We start from the raw sequence: 7136 nt of genomic DNA on the forward strand, positions 1-7136 counted from the left end.
CCTGTTTTATAGATACATTTAGATGTATTCATTTTTTGTTATCATGTGTGTTCTATGTAATTCTCATTACTTCTTGCATAATTATGTACCAGTATTATACAAATTAATATACCAACAGATGCCAACAATCTAGCTGGGAGTTTGACACGCAAGGTAGACGAAAACCAATTATTACCGAGAAGCAGCATTTGCAGCACATCTCTAGGTGGGAGCAATTAGCTTAAGGTGTGGAAAGCACCTCTTAGTGAGTCATATAATTTACTGGGTGCGTTCTAAACCTCACTCATTACTAAAAGAGCTTTTTTAGGCCAGTGATCGCATGCCTGCTCTGTTTTGAAGAGCAGCTTTTTACAATTTTCTAACACACCAGAACAGAAATATCCATCCAGGGCCTTATTTCTCAGTATAGTGGAACTAGGGCATGAAATCTTCAGTCACAATAGACAAAAGTGCATGGGTTGTCATAGATTTGTAGGGTCAGTATTGTCACAGGTACAAAGTACAGTAGAACGTCTTACTTGATTGTGTTAATTGACATGCAGCATGTGGTCCATGAGTAGTTGAATGCCTGTCTAATGCTGAGGACACAATATATTGAAGCAAGTACTGAAACAAATGGACCCTGCTCTCTTAGCAAATGTCTTTTGCCTTAGGATCATTTTTCCTAAGATATAATTGCTTTAATCTGGAGTAGTCACTCAAAACAATGGACATAACAAACTGCTTTAGACTTCAGATTTAGCAGATAATGCAGGAATACCAGAAAATATTACTGGTACCACAGTAAAAATAACATGTCAGCATGTCGAAAGAGCAACAGGGTGGGACAATGTAGAACCAGAAAAGAGAGCTTCCCAGATGTAGAATGATGAGTCACAGTTTCAGATATGACTGTATATCAGCAGTGGACTGAACAGGAGCTGAAATATCAATCCTTCTTTTTTATCTTACAAAGAACTGGATGAAAGCTTCTTGATGCAATCTCTGAGGCTAGCCTTTTCATTGTTCCTCAATCTTGATGCACAATTTTCACTCAAAGCTCATTTAACTTTAAAGGGCACCATATCTGGAACCCTAGCTCAGTTCCACATTTTCACCAGGTAGTTCAGAGTATCAATCTTAAATTGACAAGCCTTTGTTTTTTTTATTTAAAGTCATAACTGTTTAATACATCATTCATTCATCTTGTGCTTGCTACAGTGCTGGTTGTTTTGTTTATATAAAGCACCACATGAATAACTTTGAGAAGTACTTCATAGAATGCTACATTACAAATTAAAGACTGAGTGTTCAATATATTTGTATGTTTATAGGGACATTATTGTTATGTGTATAGAATACAGTGAAAGTTTGACTTTAATGTGCTAATCAGCATGCAACACATAACCATTTTCTGGCACCATAATAAGGAAACCACAAAACTATGCAGGCAAGTCATTTGAGGTTATACAGTAGTACAATTACAGTTGGTGTAGTAGGTGTTGGTACAGTAATATCAGCTTAGCAAGAAATCATTTATTGTTGCACTAAACTGTTTAAAACATTTACTTCCTATTTCAGAATATTATAATAAGTGCTTTGAAATATTTTCTACAAATTATAATTTGTGAAATTTAAAAATAACTTATTATGGGTAATGCAATATAATAAACAACGTTAGGTTCCATTTCAACTTTTTAATTTTTTTTACATTTGGGATACAGAAAGATCATGTGACCTGCTCAGAGTCACACGATGGTGTAACAGTGGGGATTAAACTGAGAATCTGTGCCTCAAAGTCATCTTGCACATTAAAAGGTGCTATATAAAATATTACATGGGTATAAAGCCATATGTGTTTTAATGATGAAGGCATCCTATAAATAAATTGATTTGTAGAGCACATTGAGATAGTTTGCCCAGTTAAAGGGCTGTTAATAAAAAGGTTGGTCGGGTGTAATTTTTTAAACTCAAAAAATATTATAAAGAATATAAACAGATAAAGAGTCAATATAGAGGGATGTTTGTTTCATAAAACATGTTTCTGTACATTAAAAAAACAAAGTGTAGCAACTGATTAGTTCATTTGTAGAGCACTTTGTGATAATTTACATAATAAAAGAATAGAGAATTTTGATATATTGCACAATAAAGACGGCTATCTAGATCTAGTAGATATTGCTTCATTTAAAGTGATTTATATATTTAGTGTCTTATCATAGATTACAGAAGCAAAACTGAAGTGTTCAGTGATGCTACCTTGCAGCTCCAGAAACCTGCTGTGAAATCCAGGCCCAATCATTGTCAATGTGGAGTTTGCACATTCTTTCCATGTCTCTGTGGATTTTTTCCAGGTGCTCTGGTTTTCATCCATAACACATGAAAGTTAGGCTTTTAAAGGTTAGGCATTGATGTTAGGTTGATGGTTGACTCTAAATTAGCTTAGCATGGGTAGATGTGAAAAGTACCTGGCCTCTTCATCCATGTTCAGCCTCTGTCTGCTCCCATTCCTGCTACTTTAGGCACTGGCTTCCTGCAACCCTCTAGCCATTTTTATATAAATCACTAGGGATGAGAGGACCGGTAAAGACATTGGTCTAGTACTGAACTAGGGAAGAACTCAAATCCCAAGAATTTGCACAAAATTAGACCTGCGACATCACTGGACCGCTCTTCTCTGGCAATTTCATGCGGTGATCTTTACAAAGCTCCCACATGAAAGAGTACTTTTTGTCCTTAAGAAAATGAAAACGTGACTGTTCACCTTTAAGTAATGTGCAACTGCTTGTTTTATTGAAAATCAATAAATCAATCGGTCTTAGTTTTAAATATATTAATATATACATATACTATATACTATATATATATATATATATATATATATATATATATATATATATATATATATATATATATATATATATATAGAGTCAATAAATCAGTCTTTACTTTACATGGGGCCCAGATAGAGTATATTAGCATAGTTTAAGATTAAATACAGAAGCTTTCAAACCTTTGCCAGCTTATGAAGAAAAGATTAACTGAATAGTGAAAAGAAAATGACAATAGATGCTATTAAATGAATTAATTTGTAAAATACATTATTGTTAGCCTGGCAAAGAAATGCATATGGGATGCCAGATGTATCTTGATAAAGTGGTTTGTGACCAGAGTTGGGTAGTGGGTAAAAAACATTTTGGAACAGAAGCTAGAAAGGCAAATTAAGAGAGAAGTGAAGTTTCTCAGCAACTATATGGAAAAACTTGTAGATATTGCGGAATGGGAAATAGGTTTTTAATGGGAATAGATTTTAAATCTGAAATATAAATGTGTAGTATGGATTTTTGATCCAATATTTGGAAAGATGATAGTCTTTGGTTAACAGATGAAAGTTGAAAAATGACTGTTCCTTAACAAAATTGTATTTTGTTGAATGGTGTAATGGAATTGTTGTGAATTTTATATTGTACTGTGTAAATAAAACTTATTTTTACATCATGAAACAATGATGATGATGATTATTATTATTGTAAAATAATGTGTCAGTTTTGCTAGGTGACAGTTTTTAGAGTGAAGGTCACTATATAATGAAGGCCGGTCTCTCTGTGTTAATTTGCTGTGCAAAATAAGTATAGATTTATCACTCTCAAAATTATATTGCAGTACACACCTTAAGGGGTTCGCTGAAAAGCCCATCCATCTATTTTCAAACTCCATTGTTTCTTTGTCTTTGTATGATTCCACTTAAAATACAACATGGCATTCTTCTGATGCTCTTGTCACTTCGGAAGTGCACTGTCTGTTAGGCAAGAACTGTATAATCACTATGTCACAGGACATTAAACTTCAATTAAACAAATATGCAATATTAAAAGTAGTGTGAGATTACTTCATAACCACAATTCTATCATTACATCTCGTTACTAAAATACTGTACATCCCCTCCAGTGAAGTTTCCATAAGGCTTTCACTAATAATAGACATTACTCATCAATAAAGGTGTTCTGCACTGATTCTGTTACTTTGAGTTATAAGAAAGCTTTCAAGAATTAAAAAGAGCCACTCTTAACTATTGAAGCCTTTTCTTTGCTCTTTTATCTTTATTTTGCTTTAGATGACTTGCCTGCTGTTTATGCTTTTGTTTAAAACTCTATACTTTGATCTCTTTGTATCCCAAAATGTATTATTCACACTCCTGAGAGCTTCTGGCAGATTCATTTCAATACTGGTCCTTTCAGTGCCCACTAAGTAAAGCTGCAGTCCTTCAGTGGTGCTCTTTGCTTCGGGAGTCTCTATGGTCATGTCTTGGCTCAGTCACTGAATGACTTGTGTTCAATTCTCTGTGGTGTCCATCTTCATTAGCTAGTGTAGTTAAAAATGATTCACGGTGGGCACTCTCACCTAGTGGCCAATACACTGGAGTATAAAACACAAAGATGTCCATTCTCTTTCCATCCCCGACTTACCAGCTGACATTATGTTAGAAAAACAAGAAAATTAATATTAGATTAATTGGCAATATTCTACTAAGAGTGAGTGCAAGTGTCCCTGAGTATACCCTGTGACAGACTAGCACACCAGTCTAGGTTGGTTCCTGCTTGGTGTCTGATGCTGTTGGGGCATTACCAGGGGTATTTGATAATTTTATACTGTAAATGTAAAGGACACTCCCTATCCAATGTATCATAGAAAGGGTGGCCCCTTAGCCTGACTGACATTTCTGAGCTGAAATACATTACTTCAAAATGTGCCTTTCAGTTTGTCAATCTTTATAAATATCTGCCTGATACTAACCATTCATCCATTGATGCTTACTTCACCATTTGTTTCTTTGTCATATTTACAGTATGCTAATGAAGTCAAAATTCATATTAAATAATCTATACTTCATACAGTTACCCCACTCTTAAAAACATGTCAGCCTATATTTGAAAAAAGGGTGAGTTTTGGGCAAAGTCTTTGTCCGGAGGTATGTCAACATTGATTGGAGAGCTGTATTTAATAATAATAATAATAATTCTTTACATTTATATAGCGCATTTCTCACTACTCAAAGCGCTGTCCATGCAGTCAGGACCTAGGAAGCGAACGCACAATCTCCTTACTGCAAAGCAACAGCACTACTACTGCACCACCTGTGAGGATAATTTCAATATGATGACAAGAGTAAAGATGATTGAATTACCCAACAGTACCAAATCATGGACTAATTTCTTTGATGGAATATCCCTAGGATGGCACCACAGAGCAACAGGTGGCACTAATTCTTGGATCCTGGTTCAATTCCCATGTTTAGTGCAATCTGGATTGAATTTGTATGCTCTCTCTCTGTGTTCTTGTGGGTCCCCACCAAGCACCTCCACTTTTCCTATAAATATACAAAGACACCTTGAACGGTTGATCGGCATTTCTAAACCGATTTATTAAAAGTGAGTGTTGATCATTGAATGACTGTGCCCTGCAAAATGGCTAGCACCTCATCTTAGTTTCTTTTCTGCCTTGTGCCCATTCCTAATAGGTCAGTCTATAGTTAGCCACAATCCTTTACTGAAATAAAATGAGTCCAGATGGATTGAATGTCACTACAGTCAGAAGCCTCAAAATTGAGCTGCTGTGTAAAAGACTTTGTAAAGTGGAAGGACTTAATATGATAAAATTAATTTATAAACCCAAATAGTTTCTATCATGAAGGACACCATATAACAAAAGCAATTGATTCATAAAGCTTACATGACAGTAGACACAATATAAAGTTATATAAAAATACCAATTGATTTTAAACATTTTATGATAGTTTGTGTAATTAAAGGTGTATCACTTGTAAAGCATTTTGTGACAGAGCACACCTTGGAAGACAATGTACAAAATTAAGTGTGAGCTGCTTGACCAGTTAAATGGTTCACAAACCTATGTAGTTTGAACTGTCTGTCATTGACGCATTATTTGGCCATCCTTTAATGACATGAAATGTGTGTTGAACTCCAGCAGAAGAAAGCAGAGATTTGAATATTTTAATTTGTATAAGACTTGGCAGCAGACTAGTCACATACAAACCCAAACTGAAGGGACTTTATCTGGCAGCAGCATTTTTGTTTTGAAGGTGGAGACAACTCTGTCACCTTCACAGTGGCAAGAGTGAGGTGGAATCATGCTTCAAGAAAGAAGAAGGAGGATGACTGAAAAATAAATGGTTGTGTGTGAGGACCCCAGGGTAATGCTGATGCTTGACTGAGAGTTAAGTTTGTATTTAGTGTTGTCCCATTTCCAGTTCATGGTGGCAGCACATCCTTCTGGATTTAACTATTACTTTATGCAAAGCTGAGCTACAAAGGAACAGGGGTGGTGATGGGATATCTGTAGTATTTACGATGGTAGGAGTGTAATGAATATAACAATAGAATTATTTAAATAGTGTCATTTTTTGTCCATGTGATGTGCATATTAATCTCAGTTTACCCTTGGTATGCTAGCTAAGGATTCCTTGGATTGCTTTCCTGTCCAAGATCAACTTGTGACTTTCCCAGGTATGTATGGACAGAGTTTCTTAGATATAACCAATCATTTGTATAACTTTTACATTACAAATGGCATTTTTTCATAGTAGCTTTAATTATTTTGGTGTCAATTACTACTATAGGTCACCAGTCCATTGGAGGCCACAGATAAACACACATATATATTACTGTTGGCTTAAAGTGTTACAGTGGGATGAAATGGCAGCCTCGGGAATGGGAGAGTGGAAAACATAGAAACTCCACCAGAAATGGTTTTCAGCACAGATGAAAATCAATATTGATGTGTGCACCTTTGTGATGACCTGACATTCAAGAAGTTAGATAGAACAGCATAACTAAAACCTATTCCAGAACGAAAAAGAGCAATTTCAAGGCATTTTTATCTTTTTTTAAGTAAATTAAAAATTTATTTAGCTCTTTTCCATCCCAAAAACTTTTCCAATGGGCTTTACGGGTTCATTTTAGCACAATTCATATCATATTTCTACATTTGCAGAACTGGCATATTATATATACACTTAAAAATAACGGTTATTTTATGGCATTTTACTGGGTTGTGTTGTTCCTTGTAGAATCATTCCTTAACAAAACAAATCATACTGGGAAGGCTTGTTTGCATATGAAATTGGTTCTTTAGACTTT

The sequence above is a fragment of the Erpetoichthys calabaricus genome, chromosome 16, assembly GCF_900747795.2.
Source record: "Erpetoichthys calabaricus chromosome 16, fErpCal1.3, whole genome shotgun sequence".
NCBI lineage: Eukaryota > Metazoa > Chordata > Cladistia > Polypteriformes > Polypteridae > Erpetoichthys > Erpetoichthys calabaricus.